Source organism: Triturus cristatus, chromosome 8, assembly GCF_964204655.1.
Source record: "Triturus cristatus chromosome 8, aTriCri1.1, whole genome shotgun sequence".
Lineage (NCBI taxonomy): Eukaryota > Metazoa > Chordata > Amphibia > Caudata > Salamandridae > Triturus > Triturus cristatus.
In genome coordinates this window covers 90,637,111-90,664,732 of record NC_140591.1, presented here as the reverse complement: position 1 = coordinate 90,664,732, position 27,622 = coordinate 90,637,111, and positions in this window count along the sequence as shown.

Genomic DNA, 27,622 nt, shown 5'->3' with positions numbered 1-27,622 from the left:
ACTTTGCAGTCAGGAAAGTGAACACCAATCTCCATGGTAAGGAGTAGGCAGCAGATTGTCAGAAGACAGAGCCTGTCATCTGATCTCGGTTTTTGAATGCACAGCAAATGTTACAAGATGAAAACTAAATTTACAGGCATATTTGTTGTTCATTGCCTTCTAAACTCTAGCATTGTTGTTTTTCGGGTACTGAAGCACCCCACTCCCTTATTTCCAGTATCTATGAATCCTAACACCTGTCACTCTTTTATGTAAACATCAAATCCAAGTTCTTGATGACAAAGCTCTGCTGCACTTTCAAGAAAGCAGAAGAGCACCACTTTAGGAAAATCACACACACCCGTTAGTGATTGAAGTCCAGTGCTTAATTTGTAAAACAATATAAGTGCAAGGGCCCTCATCAGAAGGCCACTTCCACTTGCACCGTCTATTGCCGCTGCCAATTACAAGAACAACATACCTACTAACCATCAAACTCCTACAAGTGTGACAATTCTGTTTATTCCAGGGACCCCAAGCCTATAAGAAGGGCTTTAGTGGCAGGTATTGGTCATTTTTAATGTACATTGAATTCATAACTAACTGTTGCTGTGCTCTTCTCTAAAGTAGACAAACAGCGCCCCCGTGTGGCAGACTGTCATAAGTGCTGATATTGACAATTAAGTGCCTGTGCCGAGCACCAGAAACCACTGGCCCAAATTAAGATTAATTCATTATGCTGTCCAATATTCTCGTTCAAAAGCAGTGTCAGTTCCAAGTTGATAGGGTCCCTCCAGTTCCACATCATGACTAACAGAGGGGACATGGGTGGGACCTAAGTAATCTGTTCTCACAAGGAGGACAGGCAGAGAAGAGAAAGAAGAGGAGCAAGAAACGTAGGTGGGGCAGAAGCCACAAGGGAGAAAAAAAGGAGACAAGTGAGAATCAAGCTCTCAAATGAGTGTCCGCGTATGGTCTGGGACTGTGGGGTCACCATACTTTATTTTCACCCTGTATCCACTGTGAAAATAAATCAGAGAAATAAGTTCCAAAACCACTGTGAACTGCTCCAGATACCCCTGTCCAACTCTACACCTCATCTTTCTGGGATCTCAACATTCTTGGCTTCCTCTTTTCCAGGTTTCCTTTACTTTCAGTTAGAGTTTGAACAATTCGAACACAGACGTGTACAAACGTTCAGTTGTGTAAGACATTTTTTGTGTAGGCGATTTCTCGTTTATTGTTCAAATAATTTGTGATCCTAAGCTTCTATCATTTTCATAGGGCAACATTGAATCACTTTTAAACAAGTCGTTCAACTATTCATCACATTCTACTGTTTTCCAGTTGTTATTAAGTATTTTCTTGATTAGTCTAGATCTTTTTTTAAACTTTTTTACACAGATCAATCAATGTTCTCCTTGTATATTAGAAAGTTATGCTTCTTCATTATTTCGTCATTCTGTAAAGTGTCCTCAATACACCTTTCTGTATATTCATGTTTAAAAAACAAATTCTATAAAAACATATAGTTGTTTCGTAAAATTCTTCATCCTAGGGGAAAATTACTTTAATTCTTAACAACTCGCTGTATGGACTTAAATGAATAGGATAGTAAAAGTAAATTGTTATTATCTGTACGTTTAGTATGGAAACCCATTGACTCTGTTGTTAGTGATGCATACATAGAGATGGGTTCGAAGACAATAACGTCAATGCATCATGGTGTTCATAATGCTTGTTAGAACTGGGGGTCTATAGTCTGCAGAGGTAGGTACCTTTGACCAAATAGGGACCCTTGCTTCTAGTCACGGTAAGGGGGTACACTTCTAAAATAACCCCTGCTCACCCCCTTGGTAGCTTGGCACGAGCAGACAGGCTTATCTCGGAGGCAGCGTGTAAAGCATTTGTGAATGCAAACAGTAATACAGTGAAAACACTACAAATGAACACCAGACAAGTTTAGAAAAATAAGCAATCTTTACTAGACTTAACACAAGACCAAATGACAAAAAAATCCACAATACTGTAATCAAAAATAGACTTTAAAATGGTAGAAATAGCTTAGTTCAATTTAGATGGTGAATGCGACACTTTACTCTCAAAGTACCTTGGATGCGTCACGTAATACAAACAAAAGGGTCATAGAGAAGGTGATGCGTCGGTTCCTTGCTTCGGGGGAGGTGATGCGTTGGTTCCTTACTGGAGAGGAGGTAATGCGTCGGTTTCTTACTGTGATCCGGTGTGATGCGACAAGATGGCACCTCGATGTGACGATCCGGTGTGATGCGACAACGTTGAATGTGATGTGTGCACGTCAGATGGCCGTGCGGCAAACTCGGTACCTTCTGAGCTGTGACAGGCCCTGCGACACGCTTCTCCGGTGATGCGACGGTGACCTCTGCGGTGTGAACACGCTTCTACGGTGATGCAACACGCTTCGCTGATGATGCGACGGCGAACAGCTGCAGCGGCAGCACACTTCTTCGGCGATGAGACGGCAACTGCTGCGGTAGCGACACGCTTCTCCTCATTGCAACGCGCATCCAGCTCCCAGTGACTCGCAGTCTTCTCAGAGGGCCCAAACAACAGTAGGCACCTCTCTGCAGGTAGAATTACTCAGCAAGGGAATTCAGGGAAGCTGGCGGTGAAGACTTGTATCCCTGAGACTTCAGGCAGGAGGCAAGCACAGTTCTTCAAGATTGCAAAAGTACACACAAAGTTCATTTTCTCCTCTCCTTGGCAATAAAGTAACCACTGCAGGCCAACCCCAACAGCACAGCACAGGTGCAGTCTCCTACTTCAGCTTCCTTGGTTCTTCTCCTTGGCAAAGGGCTGTCTTGATTCCCAGAGTCAATCTAAAGTTCTGGGGTCTGGGTCCCCCTTTTTATACACACAAATCCTTTGTCTCTGAAGGCAGAGAGTGTCTGTACCTAGTCAAAACCAGTTCTGGGTGCATTCTTCCAGTGCACAACTTCTTCCTTTGTCAGTGTGGGCCAGGGTCATCAGACACACCACTTGAGGTGGAGACAGCATTGTGGAAGGCAGGCACAGCCCTATTCAGGCCCAGGTGCTACTCCTTCCACCACACCTCATGCAGATAGGTCTATTCAGCCTTGTGTTGACTCACCCTGTCTCCTGGAGCCACCACAGCCCCTGTCACTCACAAACCAAACATGGAATACACATACCTAGCAGAGGCAGGCAAGATGGTTAGGCAAGAAAATACCTACTTTCTCAAAGTGGTATTTTCAAACACAGAATGTTAAAACCAACTTCACTAAAATACGTATTTTATCATTCTGAGTTCAGGGACACTAAATTCGTTTTTCTACCATGTTCCCTGGGTCAGTTAGGATTATAAGATGTCATAATCAAACTACCCATTCTGGCCTATGGGAACAGGTAGCCTTGCAATAGTGAAAAACGAAATTGGCTGTAAATCACTATCAGGACATGCCACACACATCAGGGCATGTCCTACCTTTTACATACAATGCACCCTGCCCATGGGGGTACCTTGGGCCTACCTTAGGGGTGACTAACATGTAGAAAAGGGAAGGTTTAGGGACTGGCAAGTGGGTGCACTTGCCAAGTCGACATGGCAGTCCCAGACTGCACACAGGCTCTGCAATGGCAGGCCTGAGTTACATTTTACAAGCTGCTTCTGTGGGTGGCACAACCAGTGGTGCAAGTCCACCAGCCTCATTTGATTTACAGGCCCTGGGCACACATGGTGCACTGTACTAGGGTCTGACAAGTAAATCAAATAAGCCAATCATGGAGTCACTAAACCAATACAATAATTTACAATAGGGAGCACTTGCACTGTGGCACTGAATAGCAGAAGCACAGTGCCCAAAGCATCTAGGCCAGCAAAACATATAGCAAAACAACTGGAAGGGGGACCCACACCAATGGTGCTAGGTCTAACAATGCTGTGTGTAATATATATATATATATATATATATATACACAAGAGTTGCTGGATATCGATCCAGAAATGTACAGGTACGGACCACCACTGTCTTTAAAATTTCAGTAAGTATCCAAGAGCAAATGGTTACTGCTTCATTATCAGTTTATTTGCATCACCAGAGTTAGTGCAGACAGGTGTCCGCCCCGGATGCGTTTCGATCGCATAAGCGATCTTGATCACTATATATATACTTACTATCGAAAGCGCTACACTTTAACCCCTGAAACACTGGTAACTTGTAAAAAGTATTTATTTTAGTCAGGATGATCATCAGTGATATTTGGATCAGAATCCTTGTTGGCCTCACACTTGTGTGTTCAGTGCATTCTATTGCTACTGCATCTATTATGTTAGTATATAGCTGCCACATCTTGGGCATGAAGCAAGCAGTTACTCTTAAAAGTAATGGGCTGTAATTTAGTCTTTTTAGTAAATGAATGGTATCTTGTATACACAATTTTAGTTTTTTTTAACAATTGTTGGAGCTAGCAATCCAGGTACATTGTTTAAAGTTAAAACATTAAGTTTATCCTCAACATTACTTGGTAAAATGGTGGAGGAATGGAGTTTTTGTATATCTGAAATCATATATAAAACTGGTAAATTCAGAAATGAGAAAACTATGTTCTTTATGTTACCCATCTATTTTCTTTGGCCAGTTTTACAACATTCTTGATTAATTGTTTGTATTTTGAAGTATTAGTGTTCAGCAAAATGTAAATGGAAGGATTCTGTAAATGTGCCTCTATTATTTTTATTAAAATATTCTATGTCCATAAAAAATAATTCCTCCTCCATTAGCATTTTTATGGTGATTATTTTTAAGATAGTTGCTAACTTGCCTCTCTTTTTATATGATAATAATTTTCCGTAAATTAAATGTATAATTAATATTTTTTCAAAGAAGCCTCATATCACCACCTGACAGCACTCGAGGGCTATTGCTGGGGTAGAAGCGACACCTTCCTATACATGATCATTAGAGGCGATTTTGTCCTATGTGTGCTGGCGAATGTAGCACACATAGAAAGAGCAAACAATGAGGAGGAATAAAAGTCTTTTCACCTTGTTGCGCCACTCTGATGCCTGCTTTTCAATGGCGTTAGTTTTTGGCGCTACCTCAGATCTACAGATCCTTGCTAATCTGGGGCAGCATAAAAAAAAGCAATGGGTCTTGAGGTGGAAAACCCACAGCAACACCCTTTGCACACCCCTTTGATGCAGAAAACTGCATGAAAAGGTACGATATTTACAATCCGGCACTAAACCATGCAAAGTGGCTTAGCACTGGCTTGTAAATGTGGAGCAGGGCATTGTACCACTGGAGTCGTAAAAAGTTAGGCTCCAGTGGTGCAATGCTCTTGTAAATACGCCTCTAAGTATGCACAATCACCAATACTTTACAAAGGCGGAGGTACAGCTCTTTCCATAGTCATAATGGTGGGAATCGCAGTGCAATGCTGAGGAGAGGAAGTACTAGCGGAGATGGCAGATCCTATGGAACGCAAAACAGATTCAATTCGAATGATTTAAGGTTAGCGACAGCAGAAAGATTTACAGTCGATCACAAAGGAGGTAAACACACAGGGCCAGGCCAGGTACCACCTATTTGTGGTACCTGGATAGACTGAGCATCTGAGATGGGGATAAGAGGTTTGTTTTCTCCAATCCAGAGGTGTTGCAAGGGTATACTTTTATAAACAAACATCCCCATGAGCCAAGATGACATAGCAGCAACTGTGAGCTGAAGTATGTCTGATTCTTCTGCTACTATTAAGTCCAGCGAGCTAGGTTTAATCTGTGAGAATATATTAAGGGCCCCGAGTCCGACTTTGCTGGAATCCAGGTGTTTTTTTATCACACCAAAATAATAATGATACCCTGCGGTACGTTATTTATCGGGATGCAATAAATAGCATTGATTACTACTTTCTGGTCAAGGCACCAATATTTACACGGTCAATGGCGTAGCTAGAGCTTTTGATGCCTGGGCGGTCCCCGTGTTTGCCAGGAAAGAGTGGGGGTGAGCAGTACAACCATGCCATCATAGTCAGAGAGATGTACTGCAACCCAGGACCGTAGGGCTAGGACAGGAGTCGACAGACGACGGAGGGGGAAACAAGCATTGGCATAGCCAATAGGTCTCGCTTTTGGGACCTTATAAGTATTTAGTTATGCAGCACAATATCCTTGGTGCAACAACATCAACCGTTGCATGGCTAAACACTTATAAGGTCCCCAAGGCGAGACCTATTGGCTATGCCAATGCTTGTTTGTTTCGTTATGTGGTTTGGAAAGTGTAGAGAGTGGAGTGGTCAGCAGCACCTTGGCATCAGGTAATTTGCAGTAGTGTTTCATGGCTTTCAGCCCTTTCTCCTATGACCCACGTCAGCTATAATGATGTAGTTTGCTTTTTTCTGGCCTTGATGGATCTCTGAGGGTGAAAAGTTGTGCACTCCTCCAGAGGATATATGGGTAAATTATTTTAGCCTTCCTATTGTAGCTGTGCAACTTTTCTAATTTTTCTTTAATTGTGTGTGGCGGTTCTATTATCTGCCTTAGGTAAATATTAACTCTGATAAGAGAAGCTTTCATTATAGGCTGTTCGGCCCCTTAAGCAGTGAGCCATATGATGATAGCATGATGAATCATAGGAGTGTTGACTGAACTGTGGCACTATACCCACTCTTCAATTAAGCATTTGAATTTTGTGAAATCACTTTCCTACAAAGAGCTATTGTGCAGACTGTAGGTCTCCAACACGGGAGTCAAAAACCAACAGAGTGCCAGAATGTCAATGAGTAATAATTGAAGCACCACGGTGCAAAGTAATGAGAAAACTTATGAATCCAGCGGAAGTGAAAAAAGTAGTTTTTGCAGTTGCAAGCAAGCATGTCAAGTTTTTGGTTTGTGGAGATCAGAAAAATGCTAATTACTTTTAAAGGTATCCCAGCAGGAACATATGTGGGCACGCTGTTACACATCTTGAGGCCTTTGTGTGCCAAGGCACTTCTTACATTCACAGAAAACGTATTTTCTTGCCCCATTTACTTAAAATAGAACACTATTTCTAGCAAGATTAAAGTACTTTCCCTGCAGCGTAGTTTTTTCTTTTTTCTTTTAGTTTTCAAACTCTGCTTTCCAAAGGGATCTGATTTGGGCTGCATACAAAAAATACTATCGCTTGTCAAAACATTTCGGGCGTTTTCTTAACAAGCTTTTAAAACTGAAGAAGGCTGTCACCGGCTTTGAACGCACGTACCAGTGATTAAATTAAAACGTACACTTCTAAATCAAAATCACTATCCCAGAAGTAGCAGCTGTTAGGCCTGACCGGTGTCAGGTGATACTCATTTTACCAACGTGAAACATTGTTTGCATGTATTCAGTTGGAATTTATATATATGGGCCTTAGATCACAACGGAGATTTATAAATAAAAAAAACATAAGAAGCGCGAGCAACAAGCCCGGGAGTTGTGTGCGCACGCGCAAAAAAACCCAAAAAACGCATGGGCCTTAGATCACAACGGAGATTTATAAATAAAAAAACCAAGAAGCGCGAGCAACAAGCCCGGGAGTTGTGTGAATGCGCACGTGCAAAAAAAACACCACGCGAGTGGTGCGCGCGAAAGGAGAGGCCTGTGCACGTTCACATGCACGCTGGCCTTAGGCCACTCTGGTAGCACTTAAAAAACCCGCTTACTGAAGGTCTCGCCTGAGCTAGCGCATGCGCTAGTGCTCAGGCGAGACCTAAATAAGCATTGGCATAGCCAATAGGTCTCGCCTTTGGGAACTTATACGTTTTTAGCCATGCAACAGTTTTTTTTTTTTAACAAACTTTGAGGAACCTTGACAGCGTAAGCAGCACAACAATTGTTACAAAAAGGTCTTTTTCATTCTTTTTCCCTGTTTGGAGGCGAACATAAACAGTACAGTGCTTAAAACCATTATACAGTGATACAGGGAATGTAGCTGGAGAGGAACTGTAATTAGGCCTAAATGCAGATAACAGTGTCCGAATTCCACGCAGCGTTGGTCGTTGTGCATCCATATCGCAAAACATAGCTTTCCTCTTTAACTGAAATAAACAATTCCAACCACATCTTCCCACCCTAACCCTCCCATCCCATGCTCCTGGTAGCCATGCAACAGTTGATGTTATTGCACCAAGGATATTGTGCTGCATAACTAAATACTTATAAGGTCCCAAACGCGAGAACTATTGGCTATGATTGATTGCCTCTGTGTAATATGTGTGATGTAAAGTGCTCTGACACCCTACACTGGTATCAGTGGTGCTGTAAATTTTCTGATACTTTATTATTTTGACATTTTACACATGCTAACAGTCTCTGGAACTTGTTGGGCTTATTAGTACCAGTGGAACATACAACTGCAGCAGTGAGAAAGGTGACCAGTCAACAGTTGAAAAGGGCTGTCCACTTCACAGCAGCGCAAGTCACATTTTATAGGGACTTTTGATACGGTTCAGCTATAAACAATTTACTAGTTAAAATCGTCAGATTATGCAGCAGATGATGTATTATGTGGCAAATGTGGCACAGCCATAATTATGTGGAAAACATTTGCAAAATATGATATTTTGCCATTCATGTTTGAATTGCTCTTGTGGATATGATTGTGTTCCCAAAGTTGGTTCCCGATATGGTGCATTCCTTACACGCCAGTGCTCATTCTCCACTTATTGCACTGTTTTTCGCAGACATTCATGTCCTTATATTCAGCTCAGCTCCTGTGTGCACCGAATTCAGATACGCCTAGTCTGTGTTTGAACAGCCCTGTAACATCATTTACTTTGATGGTAAACTCAGTCACAAGTAACATGGAAGACGGAAGGGGAGGTGCCTTTACAGCAGATTTGACTATCAGGGGTTTATTGTTTGAACAACATTACAGGCAGGTGCTTTTCCAAGCCACGGTGTGTTAAGCACGAAAAGTGCCAGGGTTTCAGAGGATGGACCTTGCAAACATGGGCAGAAAGACAGTAAAATATGAACTGTATCAATACCACACATGTTGGCACTGGCCACGCTAAAGAGTCTGGGCCGTAGTCAGACTACAAACTGTCCCTGGTTACTGCCCTGCACCAGCCCAACTTTGCACGGATTGCAAGATAAACACATTGCTGAAGCAAAACGAATACCCTGGCAACTAGTACTGCTCAGCACTTTGTCATTTATTGCTCTGAAGCGAACCTCAAAAATGAAGGAACGGTTCTCAGAATATACTTTTTCCAATAACTGAAACCCATCCTTGTTTTTAAAAAATAGAGTCTGTAGGGGCAAGCCAGGTATGCACATTCTAGGACCTGGAGGTACCATAGTAGGGCATGAGGTGCCAGTTTAGACGGAAGTGACGTCTTCAGGCTCGCGGTCTCCCATGTTAATGCTCGCTGTGGCGGCCGACGCCTCCTGGGCTGAAAGGTGTTCAAGCTGCCTTACGCAGTACGGGATATGGCCACAGAAGTACATGTATATCCAGGGGTTGGCGCAGCTGTTCAAGGTGCCGAGCAGCATAAAGATGGTGAAGATGGCTCCTGAAAAGAGACAAACACAAGCTGCTAAGGACAAAAGTACTCGCTTCCAGGAAGAGGCGCGCTTTCTCGAAACAAAGGCACCGGCAGAGTGTCATTTGCCGTGATTTGCTGGAGGCGCCATTCTACGTTTTTTTGTGAATGGAGGCTTGAGGTATTCATTATTGAGACAACTTTTAATTAAGGGGACGGATCGGATGGCGTTCTTGTGAAATGCAGTGTGATTGAGACTTAATTTCAGTAGGGGGAGGCAACCGACTAACCCGAGCATGTTTAAAATTGCCCAGCAAGGCATGTTTATGTTTTAGCAATGCTTTCACAATCCAAAAGTCCCAGCAACAGAAGTCTGGATTCTTTCTTATGAGCTTGGCAAATCCGCAAGAGCTCAGGGACATAATTTAAAGACATGAGTTTTAATAAACATTGCAGCCTTAACGTTGCTTCTGCGTCAGTTCGCAACACTTCCTGTATTACGGTAAAAGGGGCTTGGCACTGTTTTTTGAACACGTGTATTTAGTGTTGTTTGAAGTTTTCCTCAATAGAAATGTTTAATTATCTGCTGCCCTCCTATGGCTCAATGTGGATTTTTCCGCAGACAAACACATTTTAATGGCTTCTTTACTCACAGCAACTTTAAACAAGCACGCGAAAAGAAAAAAAAAGTGAAAAAGATCGCGATCAAAGACAGAAGGCGGCTCAGATAAGAATAGCAGATGGCGGCTGCGCACGTTCACGCGCACATGCACGCAAGCTTTAGGCCAGGAAACGCTTGTGGGTAGGACTTTGAAAAGCCCCTTACTAAAAGTCGAGCAACAGCGCATGCACTGCTGTAGGCTCGACCTAAAAATGTAACCACTTGCCGTCGTTCCCTGAAAAGTGCCATCCGGGGCCGACCGCTCCCACTAGCTATGCCACTGCACACAGTATGGTAAATATCGTACAGTTTTCCCTGTTAAACTCCAGCAGGTATGACCTGCCAAAATGTAGCGAAGGATGAGCTGTTTAACGTGTCCATAACTACTAGGTGAGTTAAAAGCAACCCACCTTGAATTCCTGCCCTGGGCAAGCAGGTTTGGACAGGGGTCAGAAAAAACGGATTCACTCATTAAAAGGGCCAAGTGTTTTTTAGCTGATTTCGTAGAACTTTGAGATCAGGGACTGGTTTGCAATTTGCACTGTGTGCAATGTCTCCTTCCCCTCCTTCCTTCTTCCAGATGGACAGTGTAATGAGTAGCTTCAATTACAGGCCCTGTGCACTTTTTTTTGTAGCTTTCCCTTGGCAAAGAAGAGGGTCGGACAAGCTCACGCCATGACCCTGTAACAACTTATCCAAGCAAAGCACGTTGCACTTTGTGCTATTTTGCGGACTTGATAAATCGGTGAGAGCCAGATTTGTGCTCCCTTTACTGCTAAAGCTTCGACCGTGCATGCATAGCGAGGGCTTTAGCCATCTGCACTCATTGGCTTCTACTGAAATCTGTATTGCGTTAGCAAACTCCTTCAGGGGCGCCGCTGTGATCAGAAAGCGATATGTGTAAAACCTGCCCTAGATTGTCAGGGAACGTCCCTGCCAAGCCAGGCTCTCTTTTTGTTAAGGGGGGGTAGGCCAGTATGAATCAGTAATGGGCCCACTCATAGCTTAAATCCTTAACAGCCCTAATTTTAACCTTTTAACTCATCCTGTTTTACGCACTTAATGATCCCTGGTTACTTAAAAATTATTTTTATAGTCATACCTTTCAGTTTCCTTAAATTACGATGTCCCAACTCACATGTAGGGCTCGAGTGAGAGATTTGGATTGGTTTAGCCGTTCTGATATTCATTGATAGTTTTAAGGCCCCTTAACTGGCCTAGGTGCACTATTTTATTATTTACTCAATTTTACTTCTCCTAATGACCTTCCATATCCAGTTTAGGCTGGAAACACAGGAAAGTGGGCGACTTGGAGGACCCTTTAGGGGACCCTTTTTGGGCTTTTATTTGAGGTTTTTGTCACCTAGCTGTTGATTGAAGTTTTAGGGCCTTATCCTAGATCATAAAGAAGATGCACGGTATAGATCATGATATTTAAATGGGTATGGAGATGTCATTATGTATTGATTCAGTTCTTTATGTATTGTAAATTTTACACTGTGCATTTTTATAGTTCATTGAATCGAAATAAAGTTTATTTGATGATGAGTAGCTTAAATTTAGGCGATACTGCAAAAACAAATTACTCCGGGTTACTATCCAAGTGCGTGTTTATGGGCTGTTGGAGGATGTTTAACTCATCGTTTTACATTGGGTTGTTTATTGTGGCCATTTTGATTTTTGTTATGATTCAATACTAAAAAACACAAAAGGCTTCATCAGGAGGATAGTAAATGATCAGACCGAAGCCCCATGGAGTGAATCAAGGACCGAGGGAATGGTCTGTAAATATGTGACAATGTGTGAATGCATTAGGGTCCATTTACAAAGGACAATTCACATGTGCAAATGTACTCATGTGTAAATGTACTACTGCACCTACGACTTTAGACTTTTTTGCTATTCATTGTTTCCAAAGGTAAAGTTACTCCTAGGTGTAGACACACAGGTCTAGTGGTGGACCATCCTACACCAGGAATTACAAGTGCAAAGTTACTACTCATAACTTTTCACACATGGGCAGAGGTCTTCACCACTGGGATGGAGATCTACCTATGGTAACGTGTAGGAAAATGCATTAAAGGTATGTTAAGAAATTGTTCGCCCTTGCGGTAGAACCCCTGGTGACACGTCTACATCAGGAGGGTGAGACTTGGGGTATTTCGCTAGCAGACTTGGTACTCTGCGTATCACTATACGCGGAGGACTCCTAATCTATATTCGTGATGCAACAAAGGACCTTACACCTATCTGGTCGACATTACGGGATTTTGTGGGGGCCTCCAGCCTTAAAGGTAACTGGGAAAAATCCACTCTGTATCCCCTAAGCCCACACTTAGCCCCATTAGACGTCCATATTGTTGCTCAGACATTTGCCTGGAGTGCTGAGGCGACCAGATATCTAGGAGTGAGATTGTACCACTCTCCTGAGGACCTGTATGAAGGGAACCACCGTAAAACGATGGCGGGGATACGAGCGGCAGTGGGTTTCTGGAAAACACTGCCCCTAGCCTGCATCGGGCGAGTTGCCCTTGCAAAAATAATCATGGTCCCCAAGCTGCTCTACCACTTCACCAATCTCCTAGTAATACCGCCGCGCCCTTTCTTTAAGGAGCTAGATACCCTGCGCACTTAGCTGATATGGGAAGGAGGTCGACACAGGGTGGCACGGACTACATTATATTTTTTCACAAATCAGGGAGGATTAGGGGTGCCATCTTTTGAGGCATACTTCCTGGCAGATCAGCTCCAGTGGTTATCACACTGGACAGCAGAACGTTACACCAGGGAAACGACCACTGAGGAGGGCCGTATACCCCTCCCGGCAATCCGCAGGATGCCCCTCTCTGGCACCAAGCCAATGCGCACCCACCCCCTCCAGATGTCCATAGCTCGCACATGTATGCTGAGAATCCATTGTATGTCCAGAGGAAGACCCCAATACTCCCCCCTACTCCCACTGGTAGGTTTCTCTCGAAAGGAGAAATACTATACTGCCGGTGCTCTCCAAATATGGACCGACCATGCAGATACAGAGGTAGAGTCCCTGTTTGAAGAAAGCCAGCTCAGGACATATGCCCAGATGACTGACCAATACGATCTCCCGCCAGGCCAGTTCTTGTTACACAGGCACCTCTTAGATAGCAGCCGTCGCTAATGGGACCCAAACGAGTGGGAACCTCCGACACACCCGGTGATACACGCCATTCTACATATGGGAGCGGGCAGTTACCTGGTCACATGGCTCTACAAAGCCGTCCGAGAACTAATCCTCAACTCCCTGGATTCATTGGGTCATACATGGAAAACAGAAATGGGGCAGGTGTTTAATGATAGAGAGTGGGACACAGCATTGGAATACCCTAAAAAGGTCTCCAGGAATGCGGGTTTCAGGAACATACAATTCGATATCCTCCACCTTACCATCTCTACCGTTTTTACCCTGACACGCACTTAACATGTTCCAGCTGTCAAACCCCCGAAGCAGACTTCAAACACATGTTCTGGGACTGCCCCACTATTCAAGAATATTGGGATCGCGTACACCGGACACTTCGGGTGACGACCAACATTACGACCATGTCCACATGGGAAGCGTGCGCCCTTGGGATCTTCCGCAGGCGGAAGACTGAAAAAGTGCAGTACTGCTTTGGATCCCAAGCCATTCTCTTAGCAAAAAGAGGAATAGCCATGCACTGGCAGGCCCCATCAGGACCCCCAGAAGCAGCTTGGGTAGGGGCCATGAAAAAATGGGGTAAGGCGGAAGAAGAGGTGTTGAGAGAAGAGGAAGTGAAGGGAATTCGTAAACATCCCATATCTCTAGAATGGGCACAATTATTACATCAATTCACACATGAAACAAACCCGGCGGAAGTACCGGTAGACACCCAATCCCAGACCCCACCCCTATCCCCTATGGGGCCGGCGGCAGATAGCCAAAGACAGAGCCAACTCACCTAAAACCGGTGCTCTACCAATGACATATCAGGGTTACTCACCATGAGGGACCCCACATACGTAACACCACACTGTACAAAGGTAAAGCAACTGTCCACATAATTGATATCTTAGATATACATTCCGATAGCTCCCCAACCATTACACTAGTTGTACCCCCTGTTTGCAGTTTGTACTTCCTCATCGGCTGTTACAAATCCGATGATTTTTGGATGGGAACACATTCAGGTAAACTCAGATGTGTTGACACAGGGAAAGAAAACACGGGAGTAAAATATCTGTGCACACTCATGGGAAGCAAGCCCAGACAGATTATAGTAAAATACCACCGAGGAGCACAAACCAGTAGGAGGGCCCTCCCAGAAACTTTGCACAGTGTCTAGTTTTGTAATGCTTGTTATGCAGTGATGATGTGCATGCTATTCTTCACAATTATTTCGCTCTTCACCGTAGTCACGTGTCAATGTAATACAATGCTATAAGACGTTAATATGTAACAAGAAATGTAAAAATCCCAATAAACAAATTTTAAACAAAAAAAGGTATGTTAAGAAATAAATAAAAATATTTTATTATAAAATACTAATGGGAAATAATTTTATATGGTTAATTTAAATCTAGACTTAATAAGATGTTACAGCACATTAATTTTAATGTTAATTTCATAATTCAATATTTATTGTTTTTGTTTAAATTAAAAATATTTCTAAAGAATAAATGACACCAAAAATCCCACATACATTTTTGCATGTTACTCTAAACCCCTCCTTGCCCCTCCAGTTTAGGCGATTATTCCCCATGTCTCAGCCACTCCCCCCTTTGCTGCTAAAACGTAGACCTACGTGCGCAGTGATCAACACAATAAAGGAGAGTTGGAGGCAGCGATCTCTGAACTTAGGTTTGTGAATTGTATGTTGTACGATTTAAGTAGTACCACTGTATTGCTATTAAATGTACTACAGAATGCAGTTTGTGAATAGGACTCCAAGATTGGTGTTTAAATAATGTGGGCTGAAGTTTCAAGAAAGCCCAACAGACAGTAAAGTACTTTTGTTATGAGTACCGATAGTCATCGCCAGAAGAATGTTAAAAAACCGGTACCACAAACTACATCTTTTCCAATCTACGAGAAAGGAATATGCTACTTACCAGTATGCATCTGTTCTTGGCATGTAGAGCTGCAGAGCCACACACTAAGGATAAGATCGCCATCTGGTGTTGGGCTCGGATGATTGCAGGTTGTTGTGGTCTTCGGAAGAAGCCTTTTGGTCACGAGATAGGTGACTCCTCCTCTGGACAACAGTGCGCATGGGGATCCACTCCATCCTCAGATTGTTTTTCGCCATGGTGGGAAATGATGGTGTATAAGAAAAAAGAGAAAGGATGTCCATGTGTAGTGTCTAATTAAGACAATGCTGGGACAGATACAGGTCCCGGGGAGGCGGGTGGCCGTGTGTGGCTCTGCAGCTCTACATGCCAAGAACAGATGCATACTGGTAAGTAGCATATTCCGTTCGAGGCATATGAGCTGCAGATCACACACTTAGTATAGACTATATAGCAGTGTCTCCCCTAGCGGTGGTCACCTGTATCCGTTGCAGCAGTTTGGAATAGAGTTTTTAGGACAGCTTGGCCTACGGAAGCTTGTTGTTTGTATTGCACATCAACACAGTAATGTTTAGTGAAGGTGTGTGTGGTAGACCATGTGGCTGCTTTGCAAATATCTTCTAAGGGAATGTTCCCTAAGAATGCCATGGAAGCCCCTATTTTACGCGTGGAGTGCGCCCTAGGGGGAACTGTAAGAGTGCGTTTAGCTTTTTGGTAACATATTTGGATACATTTAACTATCCACCTGGCTATACCTGATTTTGAAATGGGGTTGCCTTTATGTGGTGGAGAGAAAGCAACAAACAGTTGTTTGGTTTTGCGAAAAGGTTTGGTTCTGTCAATGTAATAAAGCAAGGCTCTTTTAACATCTAAGGTATGAAGGGCTCTCTCAGCTACTGAGTCTGGATTAGGGAAGAAGACTGGTAGCTCGACTGATTGGTTAAGATGGAAAGGGGAAATGACTTTAGGTAGGAATTTTGGGTTTGTCCTAAGAACCACTTTGTTACGATGTAGTTGTAGGAATGGTTCTTCAAGAGTTAAGGCTTGTATCTCACTTACCCTTCGCAGGGATGTGATTGCGATAAGGAAAGCCACTTTCCATGTTAGGAACTGCAGTTCGCATTTATGCATAGGTTCAAATGGAGGGCCCATGAGCCTTGTTAGAACAATATTTAGATTCCACAGTGGGGAAGGTGGTAATCTTGGAGGAATAATTCTTTTGAGACCTTCCATAAAGGCTTTGATGGCTGGTACCTTAAATAGTGACAGGTGTTGTCTATTTTGTAAGTAGGCTGCTAGGTGTAGACGTATGGAGGAATACGCTAAATTGCATCTTTGCAAGTGTAGTAAATAGCAAATAATGTTTTGGATGGAAGCATCCAGTGGACGTATATTATTGTTAGTGCAGTAAATGGCAAATCTTTTCCATTTTGCAGCATAACATGCCCTAGTAGTAGGTCTTCTAGCTTCTTTTATGATATTCATACAGTCTGGTGGGAGGTTGAGGTAACCGAACTCTAAGACTTCAGGAGCCAGATTGCCAAGTTCAGTTGCTGTGGATCTGGGTGTCTGATTTCTCCATGGTTCTGGGTTAAAAGGGCCGGGGAAAGGCGCAGTTTTTGATGTGGAACTAGCGATAGTTCCAGAAGTGTCGTGAACCAGGGTTGACGTGCCCAAGTGGGAGCTACTAGGATCAGTTTTAGAGACTGTTGTTTGAGCTTGCGTACCACAAATGGAATGAGTGGGAGAGGCGGAAAAGCGCACGCAAATCTGCCTGACCAGTTCATCCATATTGCATTGCCCTTCGACTGTGGGCGTGGAAACCTGGCGGCGAAGGTTGGGCATTGTGCGTTTTCGTGTGTGGCGAACAGGTCTATGTCTGGTTGGCCCCATTTTTGGAAGAATGGGAATAGGACTTTGGGGTGTAATTCCCATTCGTGGATTTGCTGTGTCTGACGACTTAGGAGATCGGCAACCTGGTTGTGAACCCCTGGAAGGTGTTCCGCTAGCAGGTAGATGTTTTGGGGAATTGCCCATCTCCAGATGTTCTGTGCGAGTTGGGACAGTTGGAGAGAATGTGTCCCCCCCCTGTTTTTGTATGTAATACATTGTCATCATGTTATCTGTGCGGATGAGGACAGTTTTGTTCCTTAGATGTACTTGAAAGGATTTCAGTGCTAGGAACACCACTAGAAGTTCTAGGTGATTGATATGGAGCAGTTTTTGTTGAGTGGTCCATCTGCCCTGAGTGGTGTGTTGAAGGAGGTGGGCTCCCCACCCTGTGAGAGATGCGTCGGTCGTCAGCACTACTTGTGGAAGAGGCTCTAAGAACGGTCGCCCTTTGGACAGGTTGATGGTGTTCCACCATTTCAGTGAACGAAGTGAGCGACTGTCCACCAACACCAGATCGGTAAGTTGTCCGTGAGCCTGGTTCCAATGTTGTGCTAGACATTCTTGCAAGGGATGCATTTGAAGTCATGCGTGGGGCACAATGGAGATGCATGACGCCATCATGCCTAACAGTTGCATAAACACTCTTGCTGGAAGAGACTGTTGAGTTTGAAATTTTAAGATGAGGTTTTGTATGTTGGCTATCCTGGCTGTGCTGGGATAAGCTATGGCCTTGGACGTATTTATGGTGGCTCCCAGATATTGATGTATGTGGGAGGGTTGCAGTTGAGATTTGGAATAGTTGATGGGAAATCCCAAGTTGTGTAGGGTTTGAATAGTGCGGTGAGTGTGGAGAACGCATTTGTCGAGAGTATTGGCTTTTATGAGCCAATCGTCGAGATACGGGAAGACATGGATTTGTTGTCTCCTGAGGTGCGCTGCCACTACTGCTAAGCATTTGGTGAATACCCTGGGTGCAGTTGTTACTCCGAATGGGAGGACTGTAAACTGATAGTGCTGTCCGTCTACCACAAATCTTAGATACTTCCTGTGAGCAGGATGCATGGGGATGTGAAAGTATGCGTCCTTGAGGTCTAATGTGGCAAGGAAGTCGCCTTGTTGAAGTAGTGGGAGGACTTGTTGGAGAGTGATCATATGGAAGTGATCTGAGTATGTACTGGTTTAGTAGTCTGAGGTCGAGTATGGGTCTTAAAGTCTCGTCCTTTTTGGGAATTAGGAAGTATAGAGAATATACTCCTGTACCCTGATGCTGGAGTGGAACTGGTTCTATTGCGTGTTTTTGAAGCAAGGACCGAATTTCCTGTTTGAGGAGTGTAAGATGGTGTGGTGACATTGGACGGTGTTTGGGTGGTATGTGTGGGGGGGCGTTTGTGAGTTCGAGGCAGTAACCAAACTGGATAATTTGTCTTACCCACTTGTCTGTTGTGATGGAATTCCTGACAGGTAGGAACTGTTGGTGTCTTCCCCTGACTGGAGTGGAATGGTCTGGGGGGAGCGGGGGCAAGTCACTGTTTAGTGGCTGGAGAGGTGCGGGTGTTGGTATTGCCCCTACCTCGGCCCTTGGTGTTGTTTCCCCTATATCCTCCTCTAAAATATCCTCTGTTAGGGGATGTTTGAGCGGAGGTTTTGAAAGTGGAATAGGTGTCTGTTCCCACATTTTTGGAGGCTCCCCTATAAAAGGAGCGTCGAAAGGAGCCTCGTGGTTGTGGAGACTGTAATGCTCCCATTGATTTAGCAGTTTCGTGATCTTTCTTCATCTTCTCTAGTGCAGTATCTACTGCGAGTCCAAATAGTTGCTCTTGGTTGAATGGTTGAGCAAGAATTGTTGTTTGTACTTCCGGCTTAAAGCCTGAAATACGTAGCCATGCGTGGCGTCTAAGTAGTATGCTTGTGTTGACCGCCCTAGAGGCAGTGTCCGCTGCGTCTAGTGCACATTTGATTGATGCATTAGATATGAGTTTTCCCTCTTGGATGAGGTCGTTGGCCTGGGATTTGTACTGATCTGGCAGGTGTTGTAAAAGATCTTCTAACTGATCATAATGAGCCCTATCATATCGGGCTAATAGGGCTTGTGTGTTGGCAATACGCCAATGGTTAGCAGCTTGTGCTGCAACTCTTTTGCCCGAGGCCTCTAATAGCTTGGACTCTTTGTCTGGGGGCGGTGTGTCTCCTGTTTGGGAGTTAGCCCATTTTCTTGCGTTGGAAACGACTAAAGAGTCTAGAGGGAGCTGTGCTTTAATGTACGCGGGATCCTGTGGGGCCGGTCTATATTTTTTTTCAATTCGGGGGTTAAGAACCCTAGCTCTAACAGGGTCTTTAAAAACCTCTGTGGCGTGTTTTGTGACTCCCTTAATCATGGGCAAGATCTGAACTGATTTTTGCGACTGCTCAAATGTGTCTAGAAGAAAGTCCTCTTCAGGTGTATCCGAGTGCATGGTGACGCCATGGAAAAGTGCCGCCCTGTTTATCAGCTGTCCAAACCCTGGGTGGTCATCAGGAGGGGAGGGTTTGGAGGGGTATGTAGTGGGATCAGGAATATCAGGTAAAGGGTAAGCCCAGTCATCTAAGGGTGCCGTATCCGGGAGTGTGAAAGGGTCATTAAGGTCATCCGGATCCCCCCCTCCCCCTAAGTCATCATCATCATCCTGTGGAGGTGGTGTATGTGAAGGAGATGGTAGAGGAGAAGGAGATGGGGGCAGAGGGGGTGGGATGAGAGGTGATATAGGAGAGGAAGGACGAATGGGTGAGGTGGCGAAGTCCTTCTTCTTTATGGGAGCTGGAGGAGGTGTTGTGTCCAGCTTCCTTTTCTTGTATGGCACAGCGGTGGCATGTCCGGTTTTTGGATTGACATAAATCCTTTTTTGCGTGGGATCTGGGCGAAAAAGTTCTTCATTGTCCGAAAGTGGTTTTGGTACTGACTTTTTCGGTTCCGATCTATGTTTTGGGTGATCGGTAGAGTCTTTGTGGGCTTTTTTCGGTCCCGGCGGAGATTTTGGTGCCGAAGAACGTTTCAGTGCCGGTGGAGACTTTGGTGCCGAAGAACGTTTTGGTGCCAGTGGAGATTTCGGCCTCGATGGTTCCGGAGCCTGCTTTGGTGCCGAGAGGTGTTGAGTCTTCGGTGCCGAAGGTATTGTGGTCACAATAACATGTGGTTTGCTCGAGCCCGAGCCACCTGCAGGCTTATATTTCTTCGGAGCCGGGCCCGAGGGTAGGGGCACTGGTACTCACTCGTTGCCCCAGAGTGATGAGGTCATCAGAATCGTCCGCCTCGTATACGATTTGGAGGTCTTCGGAATCGTCTTCCAGGACATCCTGGGCAAAGATGTCCTCTGGTTCTGGAGCTGGTCTGGCCATGATATGGCGTCGAGCTCTTCGGTCCCGGATGGTTTTCTTGGAATGGAATGCGGCGCAGGATGGACAGTTGGATTCGTTATGTTCTGGCGAGAGGCACAGGTTGCAGACCTCGTGGTGGTCACTGTGGGGGAACTTTGCTCCACATTGGGGGCATTTTTTAAAAGGTGTCCTTTCCATGAGCCGTATCCGGAACCGGGCCGATTGGATTTCGACGTCGAGTTGTAAAGGTTGTTGGTTTCGAAAGCTGGATTTTCAGAAGTTTTCAGCCAGAGTGGAAAAGTTCATCTGAACCCAATGGCAGAACAAAACAATCTGAGGATGGAGTGGATGCCCATGCGCACTGTTGTCCAGAGGAGGAGTCACCTATCTCGTGATCAAAAGGCTTCTTCCGAAGACAACAACAACCTGCAATCATCCGAGCCCAACACCAGATGGCGATCTTATCCTAAGTGTGTGATCTGCAGCTCATATGCCTCGAACATTGATTTACAGTATGTTATCGCTCACAGAAAATAAAAGTCCAACTGTTAGTTCTTGTCTAGTGTGCTTAACTTATTGCAGTCCTAAAATCTACTACATTGTTTTTAATGGATATAGGCTCAGACAGCTACATTCTGAAAAAGGAACCCCGATTGTTGATTCAATAACCACAGCTAAGCGCAGAAGATCCATAAACCAATGCCATTAGTTTGAGAGCAATTCTATCTGTAATGTTTGAACATCATCAGCCCCTTGGAACCAGCCAGCTAAGTGTATTTCGTTATACTTGTGACTAGGACTATGGTACATTCATTTTCGATTGAGACTCTTGCTGTATGACAAATAACAAGTAAACACATGTACGATCTGCTGATTCCTCTGCACTTACAAGGAAATCATGGGAGATCAAGCAACTAACTTCACTATGTTGGTGGTCTGACCTTTGTCAACACTATTTTCCTAGGTCCCCTAAATCTAGGTCATCTGGGTGCCATGGAGGGCTCAGGAACCCCTATAGTCACACATACAGATGCGTTCCTCACTGGTCACCTAATGGTCTTTCCTCCCGATGACCTAGACGTCTGAAGCTTGACACCCGGTGGTGTGTGAGGACATCCCGTCACATTTTTGTATATGTTTAGGAGCAGGCTGGTATGACATGAACATGTTACATAATGTGATAGATCAGAATATTATAAAATCACTTGGGTGGCTTTTTTTGTGTGTATAACTGGTTCTATTTGGTTCCAACTCATCCTTGAGACCCCTCAGCATCTGGCTCCCTACATTTTCCATGGTTACTGTGACTTGACATTTGAGAAATAGACCTCAAAAAGATCAAGAAACTTGCTATAATCAAGGATCCAGGCTAAGAGAATTTCCAAAGGCTATGAAGTACTAGTACTACCATCAAAAGTGGAACACTGACTCCTGGCACAATGGCATGACCTTTGTAAGGTTGTGACCCTCAGCAAGTTCTCCTGTGGAGTAGACTAGCCAAAGTTGATCCTGTGAATGAGAGTGCACTACATCAGTCTGTTAAAGTAGTAGATTACTCTGCAAATGAAAAAAGTAAATTGCCTTACGTCCATCCGATCAATGCGGACCTTTTTCCTCCCATCTATGTGAAGGAAATTTTAGCCCTGACAGAAAACTCCTTATTCGAGGTACAAAACCAAGATCTAGTCAATCTATTAACAGTGTTTTACACCCAGTTTGTCGTGTTTGTTAAATCCTTAATGATTATTCTGTGTATTTTATCCTTCCTAATTTGCCTGATTTATTTAACTATACACACAAACAAGAACTGGGGGTCTACTAACAGGCAGCACAGAAGAAAAGAGAGAAGGAGGTTGGTGCATAAACCATGCTACTGCAGTCAATTAGTACACTCCCAATAGTGAAACGTGCCCACACATATCCAAAATAAGGCCTCCCACCCTGCTCGGAAAGACTTGGGGCAACGACGGACAGAGCGGGACCTCCTTCACCCGAGCCAGGTTCCAGGGTAGGTGAGGTGCAATCCCAGATCACGTGGGGTGACAATTGCACCCTGTGATCCAGAGGATTAGGATTCATTGAGGTTGTATTAATTTCAACCTTGTTTATTTTCATTTATTTTCTCATATTTTGGATATGTGTGGGCACGTTTCACTAGTGGGAGTGTACTAATTGACTGCAGTAGCATGGTTTAGAGAAATACAGGTCCTGAAGAAAGCCATGGGTAGTACACCCGGTTGGCTGAAACATGTCGACCTATATATAGCAGTCACTAGGAAGCACTGCTATAATTTTGTTACACTTTTTTAATCAAGGTGTGCGGAGTGAATGGAATATTTAGGATTTTTCTCTCTACACAACCTTTTTTAGTTTTCACTGTTTTCTTTGCACTGCACATTAGAGGATTATTCATCCTGGACACAATAGTTTTTTCACTTGCTTTATGGCCAACATTCATCAGCCCGAATGAGCTATAGAGCTTCAAACTAGTGAGGCAGTCTCCATGATCAAGAGACATACCTCTGCCAAAAGTTGGATGACCAAATGATATAAATGATCGAGAGAGCTACTTTGCTCTTACTATATGCTCCATCCTACGAGTGAGATTGATGGTAATCCACGCTCTGCTCTAGGACTGTTCGGGATTGATTTTATGCACCAACCTCCTTCTCTCTTTTCTTCTGTGCTGCCTGTTAGTAGACCCCCAGTTCTTGTTTGTGTGTATAGTTCAGTTGTGGGGATTGGAATTTGGGCAGGTCTATAAATATTCTTCCCTTAGACCCTAGTTTTCTAGTAGTAGTTTTGATGATTTATTTAACTGCCAAATACCTTTGCTTTATGGTTACCTGTCTTCGGATTTCTTTTTATTTTGCTTACGAAGTGGACTCTATTTTCTCTTCATAGTCTGGGTTCAATATTATACTTAAAAAATGTGATACAAACCAAAAACGGTATGTCAGCGATCATACAGGATTTCTGAAGCTCACAAAGTTATAGATCCAATTGAACCCTCCAGAATTGGCTGCCAAATGCTCATTATTATCGTACCAAAAACAGATCTTTAAGATAATGAATTGATTTTCGAAGAGTAAACTAGAAATCCTCAACACATCAAGGTATCTTATAGCCCTCCTGCTGATCTCCAGGAATTGGAGCCGAAACAGAACCCAAAAGAGAAACTTTTGGGTTCTTTTTCTGATCCAGTTTGTGGAGACCAGTAAGAGGGCTATGTGCTACATTAGTGTGTTGAGAATTGACAAGGGAGACAGTAACCTTTATCCTATAAAAAAAAGAAACTCGGTCTCCTCTTCCACAAACATTCGGCTGTTCCTGATTAACACTAACCTACTATTAACCCAGTTAATAGTAGGTTAGTGTTAATCAGGAATCCACTTTTGACTTGTATCCAGTGACCTGATTGAACAATACGATTTACCCTAAAGCTAGGAGTTATGTTTACCTTTCTAGAGACAGTATAAATAAAAATACTTTCCAGACTCCGAGACTCTAGCCCCTTCTTATGTAGGGGACACAGTAGACTGCACTTTGTTTTCTAGAGAAATTGCTTTCTGGTTCTGGTTTGCAAACAGTAAACATTGCCAACTCATAACAAATTCCATTTTGGGAAGATTGTGATCCTCTGTCTTAGTTTGGTGATTGCGATAATTTAATGAACGCAAACATTGTTTGTGAATGCGGCCTAACCTTAGCAACATTTCCATACCCGCATTATTATGGTATTGTGCTTTTGTTTTTCAGGACTTGGCCAACGCTCTTGATCGTCTAGCGATTACGGACTGTATATAGTGCGCACAGACAGCAACTGCAATTTTACTAGAAATTGTTACATTATCATTTAATAGTGTTTTGATTGATTACTTCCATTTGAATTCCCATTTGTACTCAAGGCATACTTACATACTCTTGAATAAAAGTATTATTTACTGGCTGGAGGTCCACATCTTTGTTGCAACTGTGATAACTGTGTTTACCTTAACTTATTCTGCACTACCTTCAGGAGCTATACCGCAACTCCTCATTCATGTCTTACCACAGAATCAGATGAAAAAGTTCCTTACCTTCGCTAATGCTCTTTCTGGTGCAAATTGGATCTGGAGACTTTTTCCACCAATGCTCCTGTGTGCCTGAAGGCGGTGTTGTGCAGATCTGCAACAACTCCTCCATCCTGCCCCAAAATTGACAGGGAAGAGTCACATATAAGTGCCACTGTAGCATGCTGTCAGTTTCTTGACTTTTCCCTTTTCTGCACCCTCAGGCATGGAATGTGAAACAATTGTTGGCGACAGTCTGCTGATCTCTAACTTGGGACCCTATTAGAGGTTAAAAAGAGGCCACTCTACAGACTGGGAAGTGGAAGTGCTGTGAGGAAACTGCAGTTATATAGAGTTTACACCAGAAAGAGCGTTACCAAAGGTAAGTAACTTTCTTCTGATGGATACATCTAACCACAGATTCTTCACCTTTAGAATAAATACAATAGCGCTTCCTCCCAAGCGGTCATGATGAGTGCGGGGCAGGCCTGTAAATACCCTGGGGAGGTTGCAGTCTGGGCAGGGTTGCGGCTGATACAGCTAAAACTGCTGCACCGGGCTTATTTCACAGGCGCAAGTCTCTACAGTATGGGGAAGAGTAACACAGATTACTGCTTGAGGGGATGTGGTCAGCAAGGTACGCTTGTGCACACACTCTGGGAATGCCTGAGAGTGAGGGCCTTCTGTTTGGGTGTACAGCAAAGGCTCGCACAGGTGGTAGGAGATGCCTTTGAGCTCACTCCTCGGCTGATCTTCTTGGGTATCTGGGGAGAGGTGACCCTAGACAGGTACACTCTTCTTCTTTGCCCGAGATGAGACGTGATAGGATATTCGGGGTGCATGCAGGTTCCAACAATGAAGAACTGGATATCCAATTCGGCTTGGTGCCGACAGGCAGAGGAGCCATATTCAGGGCAAGAGGCTGTCCCTAGAAATTTGCAGAGATAGGGACCGATTTTTGGAGATAGAGGGGGAGTGATGGATGGTGTCCCCAAGGAGCTGCTGGTTGTAGTGAGAGGTCCTGGTGGCTGTGGAGATCTTCAAAGGGGAGGGTGTCCATTGGGGACCTGGACACAAGAAGACCTGAGGGTAGAACCACAGTATTTATAGAACTGAGTCATACAGAATTATGTCAGAACCAGCCCCTCAACCTGTACCTGTACATGTCAGCTGCCAGATGTTATGTTTGATTATGTTACATTTTAAGTATTGCTTGTTTGTGATAAACGCACAATATAAAGACTTTTTTTTTTTTTTTTTTTTTAAAGAGTGGAGTGTCTGTGGAGTGGACTCAAATTACAAAGTGCTGCAGAACTAAGCAGGCACAGTGTCTAATGCGCCTGACCAGGCAGCTAAGGCAGTAGTGTTTTGTGCATGTATGCACCGATGCCCATGTCGCAGCCCAGCAGATACTACGGTCAACAGTAGTAATGGCCTTGGCCCTGGTGGAATGGGACCTTGAAGACTCTCTACCTTGACAGGGTTCTCTTTTGTGCAGCCTTCTCTTTGGTGCTGCAGAAACCCCACAAAGAGCTGATCAGCCTAGGTAGATCGGTATAAAAGCTTTTAGGGTTGAACCGATGGAGCCTCTCCTCCTCTTTTGACTGATGAGAGGGAGCAAAGAAAACTGGTGAGCGATCGACTGCCCAACGTGGAAGGGTGTCACCTTAAGAAGAAAAGCCGCCCACTCAGCACCCACTTGTCGGGGAAGAAGGTGGTGTAGGATGATCGTATTGAAAGTGCCTGCAGTTCGCTGACACGAAGCGCTGATGTAATCAGAATGAGGATGACATAGTCAAAAGACGCAGCAAGAAACTAAGTGTACACTCAAAGGAGACATGAGAAATGTCAAGACCAAGTTAAGGTCCCACTGGGCCATCACAAACCTTTTGGGAAGGAACATATGAGTTAAACCTTTAAAACACTGCATCAAACGTGAATATAATTCGTTACCATGCATGCCTTTACTACAAGGTACTTTGCACTGCATTTCATACAAGATGTTGTTGACCTTTACAATACTTTATAATACCTACTTTACCTTCCAAAAATGCTGGTAAAGCTTTTTAAAGCTGGTATTTCAAAGAAAAGAGGTCTAACTGTGAATTATTTTGTGTAATTCACAGTGCTGAATTAATTCACAGGCTATTTAGCTTCCCTACACAAATTTAAAAATATTAAACACAGTATTTTGGTTTTCTTTCAGTGGTGGTAAAAATACACCTTAACAATGACAGTGCTGGTCTTAAAACATTAATCAGCACAACACCTGACAAGTTCATCCTTGCACGCCCAGCCTTGAAGCAAGGTAAGTGTCTACCAATCAATCCTAGCCAGTGGATAAAAATAAACATTGTAATCAAAGGACCTTATCAAAAGTTACACTGCCCCACATTGCATTTTATTTTATCTTTTTTCTATAGGGTTTAAAGATGATTATTAAACCTGCTCTATATTGTCAGTATACTGCAAAAGAAAAGATGATTGGTCTGGCAAACACAGAAAGGCTGAAAGGAGCAACAACGTTTGCGGTGCCCACTGCAAGGCCTTGCTGGGCCGGGGTCAGTGTCCAGGGCATCTCACCAGGTTACGAACTGGTCCAGCGCCCAGCTTAGATGGATTTCGCAGAAGGGAGTCTGGCATTGAGGACAACATCCACCACCTCTGAGGGCCAGTCAAATGCAGCCAATGCCACTCAAACTCTAATCACGAAGATGTAATTTGCAGAGGTTCAGATGAAGGAATCTGCCCTGTTGCTGAGAAAGGAGGTCCTCCCAGAGTGGTAGCCTAATTGGAGGACAGATGCTCATGCTGAGGAGTTCTGGGTACCATACTCGCCTGCCACAGTCTGGGGTAATTAGGTTGACTTGGGTCTGGTAATTTTGGATCTTCTTCGTAACCCGCATCAAGAGAGGTGGAGGTAGGAAGGCATACCAAAGTCCCCTTGTGCATCATAGTTAGAAGTGTCTCCTAACGAGCGATCTTGTGGAAATTCCAGTGCACAGATCCGATGACGCCATGTGCTCTCAATGGTGGCAAATAGTTCTAGCCAGGACTCTCCACACTAATTGAATACACCCTGGGCCACCTTGATATGCAGCTGCCACTCATGATT